Here is a 25,623-nt window from a genome sequence, read left to right as displayed (position 1 = left end):
TAGCTCATTTTCCAGGACCGTGTTGGGTCCACAGTGAGAGAGACCCACAGGAGGCCATAGACCGGCACACCTCCCCGGGGGTCGAGCATCTGAAGACACAGGGCGTCTCCTGGGGAGGGGGTGGGGGGCTCTGACTGGCGCCCGAGCGGGTGGGCTTTCTCAGGCTGGTGAGCGAGGCCCATCAGCAGGTTCCGGGGAGACAGGCGGGCCATGCGTTCCCGATCAAGGTCAGAGTGAAAAGCAAATGACACAATCCCAGGGCGTTCCCCGCCACGCAAAGCCGGACGGCAGCACTCAGCTCTTCCGCCGGAAGGGGCCTTTCAGGGAGCAGGGCCAGACCCTCCAGAAGCTTCCAGAGGAAGACTTTCCGTGTCTTCCGGCACCAACGGGGGCACAGTGGCGGATGGGATGATTCGCCTCTTTGAAGTGTAAGCCTGACGTGGCTGCAGAGACGCGCCGACGACGTAGAGTCTGCGCCTCTCGGTTGTGCTAAGCGCCCCTGTCATGCACAGAAAGACGGATCAGTAGCCACAAGCCGCTCTCCCCGCATGAGCTGAACTGCGGCTTCCCCGGGCGGGTTTTTCTTCTTCCCCGTCCTGCTGGTGTAGGGGGCTGGCTCCGGTGGGGTGGGCTGCAGCAGCTCCCAGGGAGAGGCCGCCTGCCCAGCCCTTCTGGCGTCTGTCTGCTAGGGGTTCTGTGCCCCCCTCCCCCAACACTTGGAAGATGCCTGCAGAGCAGCTCTGGGGGCTCCGAACTGCTTCTGGGGTATCTGGGGTTGCCCTTGCCTTTGGACAAGGTTTTCCGGGAGGTTTGACAGAAGCTCCATTTCCAAGGTAGTGGTTCCAACCTGGTGGTCCCACTGGAAGGGCCCCCACTTCCTCCTGAGGGCAGCAGAGGGGCGGGGACCACGCTCCCCCAGGCCCTGGTTGATCAGGAGAAGGGGTGAGGCAGAGGGATCACAGCAAGAAGGCACCTTGAGGGCGTGGCTGCACACTTCGCTCCATCGGGGAAGGAGGGGGCTCTGACCAGCACAGGGGAGAAGGGGCTCCCGGGGAGGGGGGGCAACACCAGGTTGGGCCCAGACCCACCTTTGCCCCTCATTCCTGGACACACCAAAAACACACAGGTGGGCAGAGCCCAACAGCCCTGTGGAGAGGTCATTCCTGCAAACAAGAACAAGGGACTCGGCTCCAAGGCCTGGGCTCCTCCTGTTGTCACTTGTTTATGCCACCATCCGCCTTGGATGACAGGGGCCACCCCGTCGGGAATCAGCCTGAGAGCCAGGGCGAGCTTGTGGGGCAGGCCTGCCTCCCCCACCAGGTAGCTGCAGGCTGGACCCCCATCCACGTGGCCAGCATCCCACGGGAGATGAGAGCCCGGGAGGGGAGGCGGGGCCAGCAGAGCAGAGGCGGGGCCAAGTTCAGGAGCTGCGTCTCATGTGAACCCACATGCAGACTGGCCTCTTCCCCAAGGGACAGTGCTGTGAGCCCAGGGGGGCCCACAGTGAGGCCCCGAGGGAGGCCGTGGGCTGCCCTGACACTGCCTGGGCTTGTGAAGGTCTCGGCTAAGTCCTGGGCTGGGACCTTGGGGGAGGTCCCCAGACCTGTTCTCTAACCCCGGGCTGCCTGCATTCCTCCTTCCGGGGGTGGGGGTTGAGGAACCAAAGCTGCAGTGCCCAGGGTGGACGGCCCACGGGCGGCACACTGCTGCCTGCACCCCTGCTTGGCTCACACAGTCTGGCAGGCAGGGGTCCTGGGGACAAAGGGATTTGAGGAGCCCCTTGGGGTGTAGAACATTCACGTTCCCCTGGGACCTAAGTCCGCGGGGCCGGGTCTCTCCTCCTGGGACGGTGTCGTGGTCTCCCACCCCTCCTTCCAGGTCAGCAGAGTCCCCCCCTCCCAAAGACCCTCCCCCAAACCTTCATCCATCCCAAGTGGGTGCCCCCTCAGCACAGACCTCCTGCCGCTCTCTGAGAAGGTCACGCCAGCTCTCAACTTGGCACAGCTTCCAATCAATCCCGTCATAATAGCACAATAACAAAAATAGCAGCTTCGTCGGCACTTCACCCACGCTGTCCTCCCAAATGGCAGGTCCCCACCCAACCCTGCTTAAGGAGAGACCACGCAGTGGCCTGAGGACGGCTTGGGGTCAGAAGTCTGGGATGGGCCCGTGCTCCGTGGAGCAACCCTGGGCAGTAATTTGCCTTCTGTGCCTGAGCAAAACCTGCCCAGGAAGGCCAGCCATGTCAGGCCAGGGGATGCGGGCACAGCGCTTTCTTAAACAGTAGACAAACGCGGCCGCTTTCATGCCTTTTCAGGACCTGCCGCTGGACAGCTCCACGCAGCTGCCCTCACCTCCAGGCCCCCAGGCGAGCGAGCCCAGCTCTGTGGGTGAACCCTGGGGAGGGGGCCTGGCAGGAGCCTGCTGCACTCCCCTCCAGTGCCCCAAGCCCCGGGGGTGGGGGGGTTAAGCATCTGTCAAAGGAGAGGAGGCCGGCTCTGTCCGCAAGTGGAAGAGGGGGAGGGCCATTAATCTGCGTCTCAGCAAGTGAATTAAAATGCTTGCTCGCTAATGGTTCTGGCCGCAACTTGGAACAAGGGTGTTGTTAACACAGAGACTCGATATATTTGGGGACTCCCTGGTCTGAAAACAGACCTGCCAACTTCGGATACACCCTCCACCGACGGAGTGCCAGCGTGTGCATTATTCATGTGGCACTGTATTAATTGTATTGATATATTAATAATTAATAATGACATGCTAATAACCGCTGCCGTGGCTGGTCTGTGCTGCTCCCTTAGCAATGGCCACTCTGCACAGCTCCAAGGGGCCAAAGGGCAGCCGGGAGCAGTGGGCACAGTGCCCCACCCTTCAGAAAAAGCTGCACCAAATGGCATGTGACACGGGGGCCCTCCAGGTGTGCCCAGGATGGAATCCAAGAGCATAGCTGGGCGTGTCCCTGAGCTGACTGCACAGGTGTCCCCAATGGCCAGGCAGCCGGGGCCGGTGGGTGCGTGAGCTCCAGGCCAGCCTGGGTTCCAGTTCCAGTTCCTCGCCTCATGGTCCCCAGGCCCTGGTAGGGGTCCTCAGCCCTCCGAGGCGCTGTTTTGCCACCTATAGAACGGACACGCCATTGGGTCACCTTGCGGAGGCTTCAGATCTGGCGGGAGTGCGGCATTTGGCAAAAGCAGGTGCTTGGATCAGCTTTGTCATCCCCTAAGGGCTTCGCTTCATTTTTCCTTGGGAAGCAGCAGAGTAAATTCTAAAAATTGCCAGGTTCCTCTCCCCCCATCCCCCATCCCCTAGCCCCACCGCTGGCCTGGCGAGGCGGGGCGTGGCCGGCATGGGGTTATTTTAAAAGATCTGGCAGGCTGGTGTTTGGGGAACACTGGGGAGGCTGGTGCCCGGAGCCCTCCTGCCACTGTCACCTCTGTCCCTCTTCGTGGCGACCCCTTCACCCAGATCACTGCGATTAGCCCTCTTACAGGGTTGGCAGACTGGCAGGTCACCGCCCACGGAATGGCCAAACCAAAGTTTCCAGCCAGAGAGCCGAGCCAGCAGGTGCCCAGCTCCTGTCCTCCAGCCGAGGGGCCCTCTGCAGCATGGTCCAGCCGCCCCCGCCCCCCTTTCTCTCTCTGGGCCCCCCTCCCTGGGAAGTGATGGCTCCTGGGTGACTATCAGGAGGGACCCCGGCATGTGAAGCCTGTCCCTGCAGGGGGCACGTGGGGCCCCCCAAGTACACAGGGACACCCAGGAGCTGCACAGCTGCCCGCACGGCTCCTGTCTTCAGCCTTCGGGGCTGACTCCTCTGGGGCAGTGCGACTTGGAGCAGAGCCGTCACAATGAACAAAAGGCGTGGAACCTGCTTTTATGCCCTTACCCCACTTTGCTCTCACTCCCGAGCAAAGTGTCCCCTTGGCATCTTGGCATCTCAGCACGATCCCGGAGGGGCATGAGGCTTTGTCCTGAAGTGCTTCCTGGGGTTGGGAGGGGTGAGTCTTCAGGGATGCAGGGAGGACAGGAGGTCGGGAGCTGGGCTGCTTTGTGAACAATGAGTCTCCTTGGAGGCTGGCTCTCATCCCAGCCAGGTAGTGGGGGGCAAGGGAGGCTCGCAGGCGGTATCGGGTCCCCCCCCAGTGGCGGCCATGTCCCCCAGTGGCTGACACCTTGGGATGCAGGCTGGGCTGGGGCGCCCCCCTCTTGGGCAGCATCAACACCAGGTGGAGAACTGGGACTGAGCAGGTGGTGTTTGCAGGGGGGGGCAGGCATTGGGGTCCTAAGTAGTGCTTGGGTTTGGGGCAGGAGGTCTTCCAGGAGAAGCAGAGGAGCAGAGGCAGTGTGATGGGCTTGGGTGGCACCCCTGCAGCCTGGCACTGGGTCTGCTGGGGACAGTGGCCAAGTAACAAATGTCCTGACTTCTGCGTCCCAGCCAGCTGTGCTCCCTCACGTCACTGGGGACAAAGAGAACCTCGCTCGGCTCCTGGTGGGGAGAGCTGGCTGGGCAGAAGGCAGGAGAAGCCGGCCCCTCCTGGTGGGGAGAGCTGGCTGGGCAGAAGGCAGGAGAACCTGGACCCCGAGGCCTGTGAACGCCTCCCCGGTGCCACCCCACCTCCACAGGCCTGGCCCCCTCTCCATGAGGGCACCATCCCTCCCTGAACTGGCCTCAAGGATGGGACTCCTGGCGGTGGGGGAGGTCCTGCAGCTGGAGTGGCCGTGGGGGCTGGTACAGCCACACCAAGGCCTCGGCAGCTGCTGCAAAGATTTCCGGATGCAGACATGGATCCCAAACTTGGGGAACCTGCACCCCGAGAGGCTGTGCGGTCCAGCTGGGGGGTTTGCTTCAAAGCAAGTTTGACCAAGAAGCTGCTCCCCAGGCTTTGGAGAAACTGCCAGGCGGGCAACTTGGGGGAGGGGCAAGGGGACGGGCCAAGTAGGGGTCTGGGCACTTTTCTCACAGTCTGAGTGTTAAACTAGCTGCAGCGCCTGCTTTTATTTAAAAGTTAGCCGTGAGTGATTTTGGAACACAATTCCGGCGAGGAGGGAGGTGCTACCCGGGTCCTGAGAAACCAGGTTTGAGTGCCCCCCCGCAAGAACCCTTCCTTTTCAAGGCCCCAGTGAGCCGCAGACTCCCAGCACACGCGTGTGCACCCACCCCCCCCACACACACGCACACGCACGCCCACACCCCCAGAGGCAGCAGCAGCCTCCCGCCCCCTGGAGGACGCCACAAGGGCACGCAGGGCTCTCACTTAACTTCCCTTTGCTCCTCCTTAGGGCTGTTTAAAAAGAAAGCACTTAGTTCTCCCGCAGAGTGTGCCGCCCAGGGTGCGTGTGATACGTGAGTGCCCGTGATGCAGACCCACAGAGCCAGGCTGCCCATAAAATACTCATCCAGGAACTGGGGGGCGGGGGGTGGGGGTGGACAGCCCCTCCCGCTCCGGAGGCACGTGTCACCGCTGCCTCTCTGGGCTGAAAGGAGACGTGGCGAACCGTAAGCCAAGGCCACCTGGGGCCACTCCGGGCTGCACCCCCCCACTGGCACCTCCCTCCCACGAAAGGGCCACTGCCCCGGGTACATGTGGATGGGAGTGGGCCTGGAGGGGAGAGGTCCATCTTTGCACCCCAGGCCTCAGCTGCTTGGATGGGGCCCCCACTTCGCAGAGAGTCACCCGCTTTGCTTGCAGTCGGAGGCTTTGCCACATCTGAAAATAGCTTCAGGCAACACCTGGACAGCGGTTTGACCAAAGACCTGGGCACCAAGACCCAGCTGATGGCCACGGGAGGCCACCATTGTCCACCCCAGGGTGACAGGAGTCTTCTGGGCCCCACTGCCAAGAGGCCCCGGAGTCCCCAGGGGAGGCTGCCAGCCTGGGAACCGCCGAGTTCTGCCACACCTTAGCTCACCCAGGAAATGCTTGAGGAGGTCTGTGCCAGGCACCGCGGAGAAGCTCTGCGGCCCCAAGGCTCACAGCCAAGGGCACATGGGGGGCACATGGGGGGCTCGCGGCTGGCATCCCTTACCTGCTGTGGGTGAGTGGTCAGGGAGGACTTCCTGGAGGAGGGGATGCGGGAAATGAGGTGTGATGGGTAAGGGTTCGGAGCAGTGAGGCCTGGTTGTCTCCAGACCGCTCGTTACCTGGGATTTGAGGTCCCCTCTGGGCACAGGGACCAGGGTGTACCATGTTCTCTGGGCACCAGCAATGAATGCCCCCTGTAGGTCTCGGCCCCACCAATGTGAGGGCTTATCCTGTGGTGACAGTGGACGTGCCCTGCCTCCCCCGGGCTCACCTGGACACACACGGATGAGCTGAGAAAGGCATGGGACCCAAATGGCAGGGTCGACAATTATATTATTTAACTGTCACCTGCTCAGAGACACAGGCACCGTGTCTGTTGTGCAACTACTGTGGGGGGGAGTCAGAGTGGTCGGGGGGAGGGCGGTCCTGGGACGCGGCGCCTCTGTGGGTGTCCCAAGGACGGGATGCGTTTAAACCAGAGAGGACCGGGGAGGGGGAGGGGAGGACCGGGGAAGGGGAGGGGAGGTTACTGGAGGGGTGATGGCCGAACCCACACTTCCTGAGCCCAGGGCTGGGGTGTGAGGCCCACCTGTGCCACGGGTCATGTGTGACACAGCTGCACGCACACACACACACACACACTTTCAAATACGCATGCCGCTCACGCATGTCCCCCACAGGAGACAGGTCACCATGCAGACAAGGTGGCCCACTGTCCAGTCAGAAGTGGCTGTGGGCCTAACTAGTGCCATGTACATGTGACCGCACCCAGCGGGCTTCCAGAAGGTTCTCGGCCCAAGGTGGCAGAGGTGACTCTGCCATGCTCCTCAGCCCAGTTCAGCCAGGCTCTCCGAGGCAGAGGAGAGTGCCCCGGGGGTCTGCGTGACCCAGACACGCTCTGCCTCCCTCTGGGCCTGTTTCCTTGTGTGTCAAGTGTGAGGACAAGGGACCAGCGGGGCCCTTTGGAGGCAAGGGGTGCTCAGGCCCAGACCTGGAGGAGATGGCAGAGAGAGGCTGACCGTGCCCCAGGTGCCCTCACCACAGGCTCCTCCTTGCGGCCAACACGTCCAGGCTGCCCGGGGCTCTGCTGTGTGGCTCTGGAAACACAGACAGGTGAGCAGGTCAGTGCTGCTCCGGGATTTCACAGGTGCCTGGACCACGCATTCCTGCAGCTGAGCGTGGAAATCTAATCCTGCGTCTTCACACATCTGAATGCGCTAAGGAAACCCACCCTGAGGGCGCGTCTACCAGGCCCTCAGAGCCACTAGGGAGCAGAGTTTCCACGATGGGGCTTGGCCAGTGAGGGCGTCCTGGGGAGCAACTGGCACCCAAGTCCCACGGCCCCTCCTGCTGGCCTGCAGGCTGCCATGTGCCAAGGCTCTGGCTCCCCTGCTCATGGGACTGAGTGTCCTGGGGTTTCACTCTGGGAAGAGCCAAGGGCCGTGAGACTGGGCCCTGCAGGCGCTGCGGGGCCAGAGGGCAGAGGTGAGGACTTCCTCTCAAGAAGACTCGGGGGGGACACGGGCTGCAGAGCCAGCCCCTTCAGGTGACGAAAAGCAGGGGTCTCAGGCACCTTCATCAGGGTCCCGGAAGCAGGCCCAGGACGAAGGTTTGGGCACGTAGTGTGTGTGGAGGTGATGCCGGCAAAGGCAGAGAGGAGCCGGGAGGAGAGAAGGGGGGAGGAAGGGCAGCGAGGGGCGAGAAGGTGGGTGGGACCACCTCGGGCACCCAGGACTCAGCTCTGCCAAGACCCATGATGCTGCCCCAAGTGGGGGACCCCCAAGGAGGGGACGCAGGGTGTCTGCTGCCGACTCCTGTTCCTCCTTGCTGGGGTCTCTCCTGGAGGCTCCCCGCCTGCCCCACGTGACGCCCACTCAGGCCAGAGCTGTTCTTGTGTGGGTGGGAGATGCTGGAACTGTCCGAAGTGGCCTGGGATGGGCTACGGGCTGCCCAGGGGAGTGGCTGTGGCCGCCGACCTCCCGTAGCTCACTTTCAGCACCACGGAGAGCGGCCGCTGGACCCTGTGTTCTCCGGGAAGCGGCAGCGCAGACAGGCAGCAGGCTTGGCCTGGGCTTGTAAATCACTTCGAAGGCAGAGCTTATGCTGCGGACCTGCCGAGAGTCCCCGCTTCTCAGGCGGTGACTTATTCAGGGACAAGCTTTGCTCTGTCATTTGGGGCGTGAATAGCCGATTTCCTGCAAATCTGCCAGGGCTTTTCTTATTATCAGTGTGTAAGCATCATGTGTGTACACTATAGTGCGATATCTGTACATACTACAGAGTGGTCACCGCCCCCCGTTCCGTTGTCACTGTCCCCCAACCCTCTCCCTCTGGTAACCGTGAGTTTGTCTTTGTGTCTTTTTGTTTGTTCGTCTTGTGGTTTCAGATTCCACATGTAGGTGACATCATATGGTATTTGTCTGACTTATCTTACTTAGCATGGTACCTTCGAGGTCTGTCCATGTCGCCACAAACGGCAGGATTCCATTGCTTTTATGGCTGTGTAGTATTCCAAGTATATATTTACCACCTCTTTATCTAGTCATCCTTTGGTGGACCTAAGACCCTTCGATTTTTCCAAGTCTTGGGAATTCTTTATATCTAAATATGTATCTCCCTGCTTACGGGGTCCAGGACAGGGCTGCCACAGGCCTGGAGATGCGTGGCACTGGTGCCAAAGCTTTACAGGGACCCAGATATTGGTGGGGGGGGCGGGTGGTGGTGATTCTGGATAAACCAGCAGCAAATGGCACATGAGGATAAGCCCTGAAACCAAATCTGGGGGCACCAAGGCTGAGCAGGCCTTCACACCCGGGGCCTGGACACCGAGTCCCACTGGGCCGGGACCTTTGTGTGTGGGCGTGTGTGTGTGTGTGTGTGTGTGTGTGTGTGTACGTGCGCGCACGCGCACGTGTACACAGAGGAGTCAGAGGGCAATGGAAGCTATATTGAGTGCAAAGTAACACGTGCAAGAACACGCTTATGCACATGTGCACACGCACGCAGTGCACACCAGCATGTGCACGCACATACGTGCTCACACCCCCCACAGCAAACCCACAGCCACTGTCTCCATGCCCCTGGGAAGCACTTTTTGAGAAAACAGGCAAAGCTGAGTGCAGTCCCAGCCCTGGAGCCTTGGAGGCTGATTTTGTCCCAAGTCCTTGTCGGGTTGGCAGTGGAGAGTCGGGGCCCGCACAGTGACCGGTAGGAGCCTGTGTGCAAGGCTGTGCCCGGGGCAGTGACGGTGGCGCTGGCAGGCATCAGCGGGAGGACTCGGGCCAGCGTGGGCCACGAACAGAGAGCTGGGCAGCCGGAAAGGGAGGGGCCGGCCAAGCTGCAGTGGCCGTGGGGGAGGCGGCCTGCGCTGCGGGTCCATTAACAGCGCGGACGGAGGCTCGGGGCTGGAGCCAGAGATGACTTCAGAGGGCGCCAGAGGGATGGGCCGTGGTCCAGAAGAATGCTCCCCCTGCCTCGTCCTGCCAGGGCCAGCCCGTGCCAAGTGAATAATTCAGCAGGCCGGCCAAGACCGGAGGCGGGTGGGGCGGCTCCGGGCAGCCAGGAAAGGGCAGGCAGGAGGAGGAGGGGCGGTGTGGGTTCTGAGTTGCCCCCACACCCCTGGAGAGGGCGGTGACTATTTCAGAGCTGAGGAGGCTGAGGCCTAGACAGCTCCCTGCCTGCCCTGGGCTGCACCTGCCCCTTCACCTGCCCCACAGAGCCAAGCTAAGGCTCCACTGTGGATACTGCAGCTGCAGCTGCGACATCAAGACCCCAGGGCCTCCAGGAGCAGGATGCACCTCCCAGGAGGGGCGGCAAGGCAGCTCAGCCACAACACTTGGGAGGGCGTTTTTCTGAAACAGAGCTCTCAGAGGTCCCACTGTGGCTCAACCAGTTAAGAACCCGGCTGGTATCCATGAGGATTCGGGTTTGATCCCTGGCCTCGCTCAGTGGGTTAAGGATCCGGCGTTGCCGTGAGCTGTGGTGTAGGTCGCAGACATGGCTCGGATCCTGTTTGGCTGTGGCTGTGGTGTAAGCCAGCAGCTACAGGTCCGGTTCCACCCCTAGCCTTGGAACCTCCATATGCCATGGGTGCGTCCCTAAAAGACAAAACAAAACAAAACAAAAAACCAGAGCTCTCCCCTTTGGTAAATATCGCTGGTTTGTTCTCCCCTGGCCCCTGGCTTAGTGAGGGGCACCCTCAGCCACCTGGAGCAGCCACAGCCCCTCCAGGACTGGGCAAGCAGAAGGAGTGGTGGGGCTGGGAGGGCTGCCCGCTGGGGGCTGGCTGGGGGCTTGGCATGGGACTGGGAAGACAGGTGGGTTCCTTGGGGGGGGTCCCAGCTGGTGGCGCCAGTGCTTCCCCTGCTCCGGCCCCCTTTCCTGGGGAGGCCCTGCCCAGCCTGCAGGAGCTTGTTGGACCCCCAGCAGCTGTCTGAAGCCTTCCTGGGCTGGGCGGCCTCCCTCCAGGACCCCATCCTGCCGGGGGTGTGGACGGAGTCGGGCAGGATGCTCCTGTGAGCACTTGCGCAGGTAGCGGTGAGCCGTCCCCGCCGGCCGAAGACAGGGGGAGCCTGTGGGCTCCCCGTGGTTGGCTTCAATCCCCTCTTCCCCTCCCTGCTGTGGGTCTCAGTTTCTTCATCTGTACAATGGGCAGCACTGACCTGGGTGGACTCAGCCAACAGGACAGAGGAGGTTGTCACCCCTAGGGGCTCACATTCCAGTGGGAGTGTTGGGAGCGGGGGCAGCCCCTGCAGATTAGCCGCTGAGGTAATGTCAGTTTTCATGAGTCAGCAGGTGGGGATGAGCAGGCCAAGAAGGACCCCTCCCATGAGGAATGGGTCCAGCAACAGCCGTAAGTGTGTCACAACTGGCAGAGACATCCCTGCACACCTGGCTTGATGTTCAGTGTTCCTGTCACAGCCCGTGTGGTCATCTCGTAGATGCTGTAAGAACATCTGAAAGAATCCAACCTCCACTCGTGATGAAAACCCTCAGCAAACCGGGAATAGGAGGATTCCTCGGCCTGATTAAAGGCATCTACAAAAAACAAAACGAAACAAAAACAGGGTGAAAGCCCTAGGCCGTGTAAAAGGCAACAGACAAACCAATGACATACTGACTGGGAACGAAGAAATAAAACTGCCCCCACTCGCAGATAACATCATAGTTTGTACACAAAGTCTCAAAGGATAGACAAAAATCTACAAAACTAATAAGTGAATTTTGCAAACTCATCAGATACGAAGTCTCCTAACAAAAATCAGTGTATTTGCAATCAATCTTACTAGCAACGAGCAGCTGCAAACTGAAATTTGAAAACAGTACCATTTATAATGACACAAAAAGCACATGAAATACTTGTATATAAACCTAAAAGGAGTTCCCATTGTGGCTCGGCGGGTTAAGACCCTGACTAGTATCCATGAGGATGCGGGTTCTATCCCTTGCCTTGCTCAGTGGGTTAAGGACCCAGCATTGCTGTGAGCTACGGTGTAGGTTGCAGCTGCGGCTCGGATCTGGCGTTGCCATGGCTGTGGCGAAGGCTGGAGACTGTGGCTCCAATTCGACCCCTGGCCTGGAAACTTCCATGTGCCGCAGGTGCGGCCCTAAAAAAATAAAATAAAATATGGTAAAATAAATCTAAAAACCTGTAAATTCTGCATCATCGATTTAAGAAATCAACCGAAATGCAAATCAGTGGAGAGAGAAACCAACGTCCTGGACTGTTAACACGTCCCTTTCCCCAAAGCTGGTCTGAAGCCTAAAGCAGTTTGACCCCTTGGAAAGTTTGCAACATGTAGGTCCGTTCTCCACCCCGCTCCCACTGGCCTTTGCTTTGTCATGGTCACACGTGCGCCGTCTGCATGTGCAACATCCCGCCTGAGAGGGTTATCGCTTAAGCAGCCCAGGAGGAAGAAAGGCAGCCTCTCCTCCTTATGCAGAGGGTCACATTCGCGTCTTCCCTTCGATGCCGCCAGGCTCTCTTCCTTCCGGGGTCATTTCCTTCTGCTTTCCGAGTTACTGGCAGAGAACATCTCGGGCGTTTGTTCTCGTAGAGTTCCCTCGTCTGAGCCTGTCTCTATTTTGCCTTCGTTCCTGACGCACACGGTTCCTGAAAGAGCCCTCTGGCCTCCGCGGCCTCCTCCCTCGCATTCAGACAAGATTCTCAGTTGTTTGAATCATCTTTTCTGTGCCTGTGATGTGCGGTTTGTCTCTAGCTACTGTCAAGATGCTTTCTTTGGTTTGTAGCAATTTGAGGCGTACGGGTCCAGGTGTAGATTCTTTGGGTTTGTGCTCTTTGGGATTCTCTCAGGTTCTCAATTGTTACATCTCACCAAACTTGGCATCGTTCAGCCACTATCCCTTCAGATCGCTTTCTACCCCAATCTCTTTTCCTCTCTTCCTGGAACCCGAGCAGACGCTGACTTTTGATGTTGTCCCCACAGGTCCCTGAGCCTCTCTTCAGTTCTTTTTATCTCCGTTCTTCAGATGGATATTTTCTATTTATTGACCTTCAAATTCACAACTTTCCTCTTTCAGCTCCTTTCCGCTATGAATAGAGTCCATCAGTGAATTTTTACACTTTAGATCTTGTATTTTCAGTTCTGAAACACTCGTTTGGGAGTTCCCACTGTGGCACAGTGAGGTAAGACTCTGACTGCCATGGCTCAGGTTTCATCCCAGCCCAGGAGCTGCCATGCGTGTGGCCTTAAGATTTTTAAAAATACTCATTTGTTTACGTCTTGTATTTCCACCTTCTCTGCTACGAGTTCTCATTTATTTCATACCATATGCATGCTCGTGTGTGTGTGCGCGTGCGTCTGTGCTCTCACGAAGCAGCTGTGATGCCTGCTGTGAGCGGTCACTCCCCCCAGGGTCATTATCTTCCTCTCAGAGACTGGTCATTTTCTGGCTCTGTTGAGTATTTGAGCTTTACGTCCTGGATGCTATGAACTCCCTGTCATACAGACTCTGGGTCTGCTTTAACCGTCCAGAGATGCTGATGTCTGTGTTTACAGGCCAGCCATCCCCCCCTGCTGTGGGCAGCGCTTCCCGTGTCTCTGTGGCTCGCGTGGGTCTGCCCTGACACACACCCTCTGGAGTCGTTCTGAGACTTGTGCGGATTCCCAGAAAGAGAATCAGGGGACCCTCTTGTCCGGCTCTGCTCCTCGCAGGCCTCCCCCCACTCTGTTGTGCAGGGACCCCTTTTCCTGGTTCCTCTGGCTGGAAAGTTGGGGATGTGTTGATGTGAGACCGGGGTCCCTTCTGGGTAGAGCCGCGAGGGAATCCCAGAGACCACGTGCAGGTGCAGGTGGGTTCAGCCGCTCTGCCTGCTGTCCCGGGTCCTCAGCAGCTGCCGTTTTCTCTGTGTCCAGATTTCATTCAGAACCAGAGGGAGGGACGGGCCCTCGCTGGGCTGGGGCTTCTATGACATGCCACCTCTCTTGCTCCTTCGAAGGGTTTCCTGACAGAGAAGCTTGGTGGGGAGACCTTCTCAGCCCTGAAGGTGAGGGTGGGCACACGGGCAGTGCGATTGGCTCAGGGAGGGGTGCAGACTCCGTGGGTAGCTCTTTATCTGGGGCAGTGGCTGGGCTGTCCTGCATCTAGCGGGGGAGGCCGAGCGAGGCCAGAAGCAGGGAGGGAGTGCTATCAGCACATTGAGGCAATGTCTTTTTCGGCATCGAAGTTGGACGAACATCCTGGGACACAGACAGCCACGGCTGTGAGGACGGGGGCCAAGGCTGGGTTCTGAGTCTGAGCTGGGGGCCACCCGGCCACATGTCCAGTTAGGAGCAGAGGCTCTGTAGCCCACGCTAGCTCCCGCCCACCTTACTCTGAGTTACTTTAGCCGCCTGGGCCGGCAAAGCCCTCGTGGGACCTGTTTCCTCACCCCACGCCCCAGCTCCAGGGGTGAATAATTGATGGCAGAGCTGATGAGCTCAGAGCTGGCAGTGGGGGCCGTTGGGCCGGACTGCGGCGGTGACTGAGTGGGGAGGAGGAGACAGGCAGCAGAGGCATCTCACGCACACCGGCCCATGGGTAACGGGCAGGAAGGGGACGTGAGACACGTGGGCCGTGACAGCTTAATGGCCTGCAGTTAGCGCCTCCCCTGAGTGTGCTTGCTCAGGGCGGGGGGCTTGGAGCGAGACGGCTCCATTGGCCGGGCTGGGAGGGGGCGCTGGCGGCTATTTCCACAGAGCAGAAGGCACCTGCCCATGCAGGACCCGCCACACCCAGATGGGGACAAATCAGGGCCAGGCCCGGGCCCCACCCCGCAGTCACCGTGACGCCGGTCTCCCTGGGGACCCTCCCAGGACCCGCCAGCAGAGGCTGGGAGGCCCGTACACGCTGTCTCTGTTACGCTGCATTGGAAGCACCCAGACTTGGGCTGTGACCTGAGCCTGTCTGCTGAGCTCCAAGTCTGTGTTGGGGACTCACACACGCCACGTGGGACGCCTGACTTTGCTCCTCAAGGTCGGGGAGCACTTGCGCCTGGGGGCCCAGGGGTCTGGGGCGTCTCCGTCAGCCTGAACATTGTCTGGGCCACTCGCCTGGGGCTCGGAAAGTGGCCTGAGCTCCCGCCCCGCAGGGGGCCAGCGAAAGCTGAGTCATCTTTTATGGCCGATACTCAAGCGGGATGATGTCATTTCTACCATGGTCACAGGGCCACCAGATTCCAGAAGAGGGGACAGAGACCTTCAGGCGGGGGCGGGGGAGGTGGCCAGAGCTGGAGAGACCCGTCTCTGGAAAACACCACCCACGGGGCCAGGGCCACACACAGGCACCTGCCCACCCCACCACAAGGGCGTGCAGTGGGAGTTGGTTCTCTGATTACTGAGGCCCCTGGGGGGAGGGGTGCCCACACCCCCACACTGAAACACCCCAGGGCTCACTCTGGACGAGACTCTGGTCAGAGCCTCCCTGCTCAGTACTGGGGGGAGCAGGGTGACACTGTACGCGCTCCTGGCTGAGCCCAGACCCGCTCAGACACGCCGCCCTCCCAGGCCAGAGCCCTGGCCCTGCCCCCTTAGCTGTGTGGAGCCTGGCCCTGGACCCCAGCCCGGGCACAACCACAGGTATGGACGTCCAGTCCCCTCCCAGCCCAGGTATCCACTGGCTTCCCCTGCAGAGTCTGATTCAGTGACAGGGAGGGCGGTGACAGCAGGTGAGGGTCTCAGCCTGGCTGGGCTCTGAGGACGAGGCCCTACGCCCTCCAAGGAGACTGCCCGCTGCCCTCGAGCTGTGCAGAGCAGCAGAGCACGTGGGGTGGTCAGAGGCCGAGACAGAGGGGCCCTGAGTGGGAAGATGGGGCCACCTGGACCAGCCCCTGGCCCCAGACCCCTGGCAGCTCCCCTCAGCCCCCGCCCAGGACCCCTTTGGGGCCCGAGGTCACCTTCCCCAGCCCCTGCAGCGCTTCTGTGCCTCTCAGGCGCGGCCCGTCTCTGCCGCAGCTGGCAAGTGCTGGGCCAGCAGGAAGGAGCAGGTCTGTCCTCCCGAGGCCGAGGGGCGGCTCACAGCAGCGTCGGGAAGGAGGCAGCCTGCAGGCAGCCCCCAGGGGACCACGGTTCCAGGTGCGAGTGGTCAGGCTGAAGGGGACGAGATGCTGGCCCTTGGGAGTCATGTGACCTGTGGTTTGTCATAACCGCTCCTCTGATGCCACGCTGTGCCTTGAGTCGTCGAGGCGCTGGGCGGCCCCGGAATGGCTACCTTCCCCGCGCTGGGGAATTGCAGGTGAGCGCCCTCCTCTGGAAGGTGCTGCTCGCACCCGTGCCGGCAGCTCCCGGAATCCAAAATGCCGCTCAGGCCTCTCGGCCACCGTTTCCCGAACACCGAACAGAGCGCGTATGCGCGACACCTTTGCCTAAACGCCGCGACTGATCTACTTGGCTTTAATTTAGTGCAGCTGCAGGGAAGTTCTGAAAGGAGAGGAAGGTGCTGCTGGTCGGGGAGGCGGACAGATCGCGGGCTGATGAAGGTCCTGCTGTCAAGAGACACCCCCGGTCGGAGAACAAAGCGTAAACACAGCAGCGCCGCCGACCAGACCCCTCGGGGGCAGCGGTGGCGGCCATCCCGCTCCCTCCGCTCTCCGAGGCCGCTCACTGCGACCCTGGCGCTCGCATGCGCTGGGCGGGGCGCCAGCAAAGCACTCTGAGCTGAGAGCAGGCCCCGCTTTAGCGGATGGAATTCATTAGCTGTTTTACTCAGCTGGCTGGCAGAGCCCCAGCTCAGCCCCGGCTGCCTCCTGGGCGGGGGGATGTGGGGGCTCTGGGGAGATGTGGGGACCCCGCCCCACCACAGCATCCTCCTCGCTAAGCTCTGGAGCCCCAGAGCTCACCACCCCTCCCCAGGCCCTGCCCATGGAAAGCCAGCCACCGGCTCTCATTTTCTGAGAATGTGGAGCCCAGATGGGGAGACGGGGTTGACAGGTGGATCCGTAATATTTGCAACAGTTCCAAAAACCCCTGCCCAGGAGCTCCCGCTGTGGCTCGGCAGGTTAAGAACCTGACTAGTATCCATGAAGATGTGGGTTTGATCCTTGGCCTCACTCAGTGGGTTAAAGGATCTGGCGTTGCTGTGGCTGTGGTGTAGGTCTCAGATGTGGCTCAGATCTGGCGTTGCTGTGGCGGTGGTGCAGGCCGGCAGCTGTAGCTCCGATTCAACCCCTAGGCTGGGACCCCCCATATGCTACAGGTGTGGCCCTAAAAAGCAAAAAACCAAAAACCAAAACGCCCTGCGCATAAACCACGACCCTGGCGTGTCCCCACTGTGGGTGGCCGAAGCTCCGGCCCCCTCAGCCGAGTGCCAGTCGAGAGCCAGTGCTCTGAGCCGTGGTCCATTTCAGCTCAACATTTGCCTCCTGAGGACGGCGAAGCCCGCGCTGCATCCCACACGGACGCGTGCACTTTCGTAATTCGGATTCCGCTGTGTTGGTTGGCCGCACCCTCGGCGCATCCAAGTGGACGAGCCAGCTCACCTCCCGCCCAAGTTCCCGATGGATTAAAGGGCCTCGGACGCAGCCTGGCCCGGCTGCTCGGTCTTCCCTTCCTGTGCTCTGGCCGCTTGGCCCCAGGACAGGCCTGCCTCCAATGCGGTGACAACGGCCACAGTGCAGAGCCCACCCACACTGCCTCTCCCAACACGTGAGGATCTGAGACGGGCCAGTAAAACCTCCGGGAAACCCAACAATGCTGTTTGCTTGACCTCCTGCCCCCGGGGCTCTCAGCGCAGAGTCTAACTCTGAGGCCACAGGGGACGGGGGTGGGGGGGCGGGAATCCCTTCCCCGAGGCGAGGGACCCCCTTCTTGAGGAGGTGGCCTGAGTTCCCCCCGGGAGCTCCCCCCGGCCCCATTCCAGCCCACGGGAGTCGGGCAGGGCTGGCTGACTGCCGTCCGGGGCAGGCACATGACCTTGGTGAGGTCAGGGAGACCCGGCTTGACGAGGGAGACGGAGGGAGCGGCCGCATCCTCTGTCTCGAGAGGCGGGCCTGCAGGGATGGAGTCTGCGGGGTGGACGTCGAGTGTGGAAAGGGGCAGGGAGGCCCCGGAGTCACTGATTTAAAGCCCTGCAGGCCACGAGAAAAATGAAATGTTTAAATTAATCAGGTGCTGTGCAGAGAACAGCCTTAGAGGAAAAGAGAAGTGGGGGTCTCCCCACTGTTAGTGGGGCTGGAGGGCCGGGGGTGGGAGGAGGCACCAAGGGGCCCCCAAGTGGGGGGCGAGCCCCCCCAGAGCTGCGTCCTGGCCAGTGGCTCAGCTGGTGCCAGGGAGCCCCAGGGAGTGGAGGGGACAGGGCAGTGAGGAGGCCACGCAGGAGACTGTCTGGGGCACCAGGGGAGGGCTCTGCCCTCACCGGCTGGGCAGATGGCATGGGGAGGCCCCCTGGAGAGCTGGGCGTGTCCCTGAGCCTCTGCGGATGGGCAAGGGTGGGGCCCAGGGCGTCTGGTTGCGATTGGAAGGAGGGTGGAGGTTCACTGGGAGGGAAGAGCCCAGCTCAGGCCAGGAAGCCCACATGGTCAGGGGCCGAAGAGAAACAGGGGTTTGGGTCCGTTTCTAAGAGCCAGAGAGAATCCATAAAGGGCTTTAAGCTGGAGAGGCGGGCAGGGGGGTCGTGATATGATTCAGCAGCTTGTGCCTTTCAAAGATCACGGCTCAGAGACTGGGTGGGAGGCGGCAGGGGCGGGAGGAAGCATATGGGGGGTTCGTGTCAGGTGATGAAGGTGAGAGCTTGGACCTGGAGTCGGGGGAAGGGAAGCCAGCAGACACCCAGGAACGTCAGAGGCTGGCACATGCGTGTCCCAGCCACACTCGGCCAAGTCCGCGGTCACCGCGTGTCACCCTCCCCCCTGGGTCTGCCGGCCGCTTGAGGTGGGCTGGGTCCAGGCTGGGGAACCACAGACCCCCCCTCACCCCGGTTCTGGTCCCTCGGGGCGCAACAGGCTCTCTGAGACCTGTCCTTCCCCCAGAGATGCGGAAGCCGGAATGCAGCCCGGACCCCAGAGTGCACTTGGAGCCTTTGCTGTGTCACGTTCCCAGGGTCCCACTGGCCCATGGAAGCGGGGACCAGGAAGGAAACTGAGGCAAGTCCTTACAGGGCGGCGGCGGGGGGCGGGGGGTGGCCCAGGGAACAAGGGGTCACTCCCCAAGGCCTCCGGCCAGGAGGGGCCAGGAGGGGCCGGGGGGCACTCCGGTCCCCGTCGTCGTCTCCCAGAACTCTGCGGGAAGGAGTGATTGCAAACTTTGTCACAGGCCGAAGGAACCTTCCAAAGCTGGAGGGTGGCATTGGGTCATTTGATGGAGAGCCAGTCATTAGGAGCATGAGCCACTTCAAAAGGCCCCTCCCCCAGCGTATGTCCAATGCCAGCGCAAACCTGGGCCAAACGACCCCAGAAATGCCCCCAGCCCTCCCAGGAGAAGCTATGGGGCTGAGCAGCGTCCAGCGAGAGGCCTCTGCTTTCTCCCCGAGGGGTCATCAAAGGACCAGGATTTTGAGGAGCAGAGCAGATGCCTCGCAGGGCGCCTACCCCCCGTGTCCCCTGTCTGGCCAGCATTACAGTAATCAGCCCATGATGCTAAACATGAAAAGACGGCTTTCCCGGAAAACTGCTGACGCGTGGGCTCTCCGGCAGAGCGAGCGAGCGCGCGCGTGCACGCGGGAGGCAGGCCTCCCGATCCCGGGGACCCGTGAGGGTTCACATGGTGATGAATTTTCAACCCTAGAAGCCAAAGTGGTCTGAGTTACGAAATCCCAAAAGTCCGTTCCTTTCTGAGCCGCCCGGCATCAAGGGCAGCGGCGTCCTCCCAGGCAGAACGTCAGGCACAAGGGCGCCCGGGGCAGGCCGGTCCCAGATCCTCCTGGGCACGCACCGCGCCCGGTGGCCCCACGGGCTGACCGCCTTCAGCAGAAGCAGCCCGAGCAGTCAGGTCTCCCGAGGGAACCCGGCCACACCCACACCTGCCGCATCTGGGGATCCTGTTGCTGGCCTTTCTGTGGCTTCCGTGGGCTCCCCTCTCTGAGACCTTGTGTGCGCTCGCTGGGGTCAGCAGTGGCTCTGCAACCAACCCCAACCTCAGGGGAGTCACCTCCTGGCAGGTGAAATACGACCAATTAAGGGAAAACAATCTTTCCATCAAGACGAACCAGGACAAACTTTGTGTGCAGGGGGTTTCACAAAGGGCTATAGGAAATCCCAGCTTCTACCCATTTAAAATCCACATAATGAAATTCCGTCTGCTGGTCACTAATGCAAGATGCTCAGCTAATTCTTTTCTTATTTTTTTTGGCTGCCCTGCGGCACCTGGAGTTCCTGGGCCAAGAATCAGATCCAAACCGCAGTTGTGACCCGCCCTGCAGCCGTGGCAACACCAGATCCTTTAACCCACTCTGCCGGGGGGAATTGATCCTGGAGCCTAGTGCAGCAGGTATGTTGCTGATTCATTGTGCCACAGAGGGAACACCTCAACTAATTCTTTCAATAAAGTATTTGAAACAAATATTACCACACACCCACGTCCACTGGCCAGATGAACTGGAGATGAATCCCTTTATTTAACTGGGATGAGGAGGCCCTTCCAAACCCCACGGGGGAGAGGGTTGGATTTGACAACGTGGAAATTTGAAACATCTGTATGGTTAAAGATACCACCTACGGGAGTTCCCGTCGTGGCGCAGTGGTTAACGAATCTGACTAGGAACCATGAGGTTGCGGGTTCGGTCCCTGCCCTTGCTCAGTGGGTTAACGATCCGGTGTTGCCATGAGCTGTGGTGTAGGTTGCAGACGCGGCTCGGATCCCGCAGTGCTGTGGCTCTGGCGTAGGCCGGTGGCTACAGCTCTGATTCAACCCCTGGCCTGGGAACCTCCATATGCCACAGGAGCGGCCCAAGAAATAGCAAAAAGACAAAAAAAAAAAAAAAAAGGCCAGCTAGGAATGTTTCAATACAAATTGCCACCAACAGCCCTCTGAAAAAGCAATAGGTTTTTGAAGGACGGGCACACCCACAGAAAATGGGCAAAAGACTTGAATGGGCATCTCAGAAATTGCACAAATCAACTCGCCACAAATGCTCAACTTTGCCAGAATTAAAGAAATGCAATGGGGAGCTCCTGTGGTGGTTCAGTGGGTTCAAAACCTGACTAGCATCCATGAGGATTCGGGTTCGATCGCTGGCCTCTCTCAGTGGGTTAAAGATCTGGCATTGCCGTGAGCTGTGGCATAGATCACAGATACGGCTCGGATCTGGCGTTGCTGTGGCTGTGGCGTAGACTGGCAGCTGCAGCTCCGATTCAACCTCTAGCCTGGGAACTACAATATGCCACTGGTGTGGCCCTAAAAAAAATTAGGGAAAGAAAAGAAATGCAGTAAAGGCACTGATGACGTTCAATTTATCTTCTGTCCGACTGGCAACTAACGTGCACAATTGGAAGGCCGATTCCGGCCAAAAAACAGAGAAAAGGAGACACAGCCCTGTCCGGCCTGTAGGAGAAGCTGGCATGTGTCATTTTTGGAGGGCCGGGAGACAGGCCGGCATCCCAATAAAATGATAGAAGTATGTCCTCAGGAAGTATGTATCTGTGGGAAGATTTGCGTGGAAGAATACATTATCCGTAATCCCAAAGCTGGAAGCGATCTATGTAAATTAGATGAATTACGGTCAACAGGATGCAGGCGCTGAGCAGGCGGTACCAGGATGCTTCTGGGCATGGCAGGGTACCCCTTACACGCAGCCACATGGAGCCGAGAGTTACACACCCAATGGGTGAGTCAATAAACAGATGGTTCTGGGCACGTGGGCACTGGCCACGCCTGCAGATGCCCTCAGGTGACCACGGCCCCTCCCTAAACTTTCTCTCTACAAATCAGAAGCAATGACAACCCAAGCAGGGCAGGTTCCCAGCTACGGCGCTGACTCGTGTCTCTCTGGTCCTGCTGATTTTGCTCTAAATCACTTCCGACTGAGTTATTTGGAGTCATGGTGCGAAGAGGTGCACACTTGAACGAGACCAGCAAACACAGGCGACACCGGATCCAGCAAGTCAACTACCGTAATAACAGAGGACAGAGCGGGGCGGCAGGGCAGGGCTCCTGTCGTAATATTTTCCTTGCAATTAAATCTGATTTTTTAAAAGGTAATGTGAGCGACGGCGAGGAAAACGAGCCTGCGGTTCACACGTGAATAAGGGCTGCGTGTACCGTGACAGCCGCTACCCGCCCAGTCGGAACCCCAGCTTTGCGCTCACAGCGTCGGGGTGCCCGGCGAGCGACGCAGCCTCAGGGTTTCATCCTGACGTGTGACGTTGGGGACGTGGCTGCGTCTGCCCCACCGATGATTTGTCACAGGTTAGAATCTGCTCTGGCTGTATTTGGTCACAGGTGCGACTACCGTCAGTCTTGGCTTTACCTAAGCAGGACTTAGCTCCTTCCCAAGGAGCTATTATAAAAACCCAGCCGACGGAGTTCCCATTGTGGCTCAGCGGGTTTAGGACCTAACATTGTCTCCGTGAGGCTGCGGGTTCGATCTCTAGACTCGCTCAGTGGGTTAAGTATCCCACGTTGCCGCAAGCTGGGGTGTAGGTCCCCAATGCGGCTTGGATCCGTCGGTGCTGTGACTGTGCCAAAGGCCGGCAGCTGCAGCTCTGATTCGACCTCTGGCCCGGGACCTTCCATATGCCACAGGTATGGCTGTAAAAGGAAGAAAAAGTCCAGGAAAGGCACAAGCAAGCTGGACCCACTAGCCCTGCCGCCCTCACGCAGGCCCCCAGGCAAGGGCGACAGATGGAGGCAGCAGGTTTCACAGCAGCCTGAACTGGGGGCGGCCCAGTGTCCACGAGCTGTTTAAAGGATAAGCTGTTGGAGTTCCCATTGTGGTGCAGCAGAAACGAACCCAACTAGGAACTGTGAGGCTGCGGGTTCGATCCCTGGCCTCGCTCAGTGGGTTAAGGATCCGGCGTTCCTGTGAGCTGTGGTGTCAGTCACAGACGCAGCTTGGATCCCGCGTTGCTGTGGTTCTGGCGTAGGCTGGAGGCTGCAGCTCTGATTTGACCCCTAGCCTGGGAACCTTCACATGGGTGCGGCCCTAAAAAGCAAAAAATATATATAAAAAATAAAAATAAAGGACACACCGTTATTTTTGCTGTCTTGGCTGTGCCCCCGCCTCCCACACGCAGAGGCGCCACAGCAGGGACAGTGCTGGATCCTCAAGCACTAGGCCTCCAGGGAACTCCATGAACAGATGCGTCGCTGTGTGTTTGCAGATCGCCCACAGAACGGCCATGCCAAGAAACACTGCCACTGTTGCGACAACCAGGACGAATCCACAAACACAGGGTTGCGTGAAAGAAGCCAGACACACCATGAGGACTGAACGAGTCCGCTAAAGAATAAAGACTCGCCAGGCTGGAGAACAGGATGGCAGTGCCTCAAAAAGTCAGGCATAGATTTGCCAGCTGACCCAGCAGCTCCACTCCCGGGTATTGACCCCAAAGAATGAAAGCAGAGCGGTGACGAGATGTTGGCACATGCATGGTCACAGCAGGGTTTCTCACGACGGCCAGAGGGCAGAAGCCACGCAGATGTCCAGGGATGGGCGAATGGACGAGCAGAACGTAATCCAGGTCGTGGAATATTACTCAGCCAGGAAAAGGAAGGAGACTCTGACACAGGCTGCAGCTGGATGAACCTGGAGGACACGATGCTCGGTGAAGTCAGCCAGATACAGAAGGACAAATCCTAAGTGCGGGAACTGCGCTTAGAGGAGGCCCCAGAGGAGTCGGATCCACAGACAGAAAACTGACGGCGGGGCCAAGGGCTGGGATGCAGGGTTGGGGCGTAGCAGGGAGAGCGTTCGCTTGTGAAAATGGAAATTTCCGGTGATGGTGAAGGTACTGAGTGCCACAGAACTGGCACGTAACGTGACTAACAGGGTAAGTGGTATGTATTTTTTACCATAATAAAAAATAATATTAATAGAAGTTAAACAAAACAAGAATACCAGCAAAGCGGGGGGGGGGGAGATCTGGCAGTCAGGCTGGGGGTCTCCTGCGGGGGGGCCCAGGGCCTGGGAGGCCGTGTGTCTTGGCTGTGGGACGGGCCCCCGGTGATTCCCTCCGTGAAAGAGGACACTCAAAGCCCGCCCTTCTTTCGCCACGGACCTGGCGCTGCAGTAAATGTTTATGCGTGAAAATGAAGGGAACTTCTAGAGCCCCGAGTGCTTGACAAGCTGTTTTAAAACACATTGAAGGGGCCTTCCTGCTGTGGCTCCACCTGGGCTGTGTCCCCCGGGCCATGTCGCCAGGAAGAACCAGGAAATAGGGTTAAGTAGGGTTCCATGGGTTACAGACGGAAGCCAGACCCACCTGGGGCGGGATGGACGAGGTCGAGGGGCAGAGCCCGGAGCTGTGCCAGGAGTTAGTAGGAACTGCAGGCAGGATGGAGCCCCAGGTGAGCAGCGAAGCTGCTGAGCAGGTGTGGGCTGTGCGTGGTCCAGCCCCAGGCCCGGATCCAGGGCGGCAGGTCTGGAGGCTGCCTGCCCCCGAGCTGGGGGGACCACGGATCTGGTTCAAAGCCGGCTCTGCCACTGGTTTCCTTTGGGAGACACGGTTACCCCGCCTATAAAGTGGGGAGAAGACAGCCCGGGTTCTGGGGGCTTGCTGGGAGGGCTAAAAATACATCAATCCCCATGAGCGTCCCCGCTCAGTGCTGGCCCGCGGCTCCCACGTGTGGCCGTTACTGTTATTTTCCACGGTGCCGCCAACCCCCGACGTGCGGAGTGCTGGGGTGGGGGGTGGCCTCCATCCTGGCCGGCTGCTAGAAGTGGGGAGCTTTGGTTTTCCTGACTCTGTCCCCTGCAGAATGAAATCTCAGGAAGACGCTGCGCTCAGAACATGCTTCCGGCTTGCACGTCGAAAAATGCGCGTTCCGACCACGCTCACGCGCGACACTCAGCAAGCAGAAGACCCGAGCGTGCGAGCCAGAGGTCTGGAATGAGAGACCAAACAACTGCAGAGGACAAACCGCAGAACCGTCCCCGCCGGGAAGGGCTCAGAGGCGGGCTGGAAAAGAGACCCGGCACGCCACACTGCAGTTATGCCCACAGGGTCCCCGAAGGAGGGGTTTGGAAGGCGGCCCCGCCACGGCCGGACTGCCCGGCTCCCCGGCGGCCCCTGCCCGAGGGCCCCTGCCCGCACCCTCCAACGGAGCCCACCTGGACAGCCCTTCGGCCCCACACAAGCCTGGAGAGGTCCCCAAAGAAAGAGTCATGGCTTGTCAAAAGTCTCCACTCTGCCTGCAGATGGCAGGACCCCGCACACCCGCCCCGTGACCCCTTGTGACCTCCGCTTCCTGAGTCCAGGGATGGGCCCTGAGTAATTCCGGGATCTCTGAGCCCCAAGGAGTGGCCGTGATTTAAGGGTGATGAGGCCATGGTCATGAGCCGTTAGTGACCGGAGGGGCCCGTGCCCTGCCTGGAAAGGCCCCACGCCCCACGTGAGGTCCTTGTGGGGAGTCGCCCTTCACCCTGATTGGCCCTCCTGCCCAACCCCCCAGGAACCTGCCTCCCCAGGCTCGGGGCCAGGACTGTCCCACAGGCCCCCTGAGCTCTGCTGGGTCCAGCTGTGCAGCTCACAGAAGAGGAAGCTTCTAGGCCCTGGGAGGCCACCCTCCCGCAAGCCCAAGGCAGGACTTCCTTCTCTGGATGGAGACCAGCCTCTCCCCTGGACCCCAACCGGTGAGGTGAGCCCCCCTCTGCAAAGGAGGGGTCACTGGGGTGTCCACTCCCCTCACAGTGTCAGAGACCGCAGCCCAGACTGGTGCCCTCGAGGCAGAGACTGCAGGCTTCACACGGCTGTGTGCCCGGCGCTGTGCCCAGCGCCACAGGTGCCTCGAGAAACACTCAGACACGCAGACACACACCCGCAGAGATGCTCACAGCTGCCAGCCGCCCTCTCAAGTTGCCACTAGGTGGTGCATGAAAACTTTTGCTTTTTCAACTTCTGTGCCTCTGGTCGAGCACAGTCCAACAAAAATATACTAGAGCTGTAAGTGTAATTTTACATGAAACAGAAAATTAATTTAATATTGTCTTTTATTTTAATCCAACATAGACAAAAAAA

The 25,623-nt window shown here is 59.7% G+C and overlaps 1 long non-coding RNA gene across 2 annotated transcripts in view; it reads left to right on the top strand.

The window, feature by feature from the left end:
* LOC125122412 (uncharacterized) overlaps nt 1–25,623 on the top strand; it is a 46,441-nt gene that overhangs the window by 16,272 nt on the left and 4,546 nt on the right. For both annotated transcript variants that reach the window (XR_007133779.1, XR_007133780.1), the window contains exons 2-3: nt 18,481–19,936; nt 24,364–25,243. This is a non-coding gene — a long non-coding RNA (uncharacterized LOC125122412). The remainder of the gene's footprint in view (nt 1–18,480; nt 19,937–24,363; nt 25,244–25,623) is intronic.

This window comes from Phacochoerus africanus, chromosome 3 (assembly GCF_016906955.1).
Source record: "Phacochoerus africanus isolate WHEZ1 chromosome 3, ROS_Pafr_v1, whole genome shotgun sequence".
Classification (NCBI taxonomy): domain Eukaryota; kingdom Metazoa; phylum Chordata; class Mammalia; order Artiodactyla; family Suidae; genus Phacochoerus; species Phacochoerus africanus.
The sequence above is the reverse complement of the archived record's forward strand: the minus strand, read 5'-3'. Positions and strand labels throughout refer to the sequence as shown.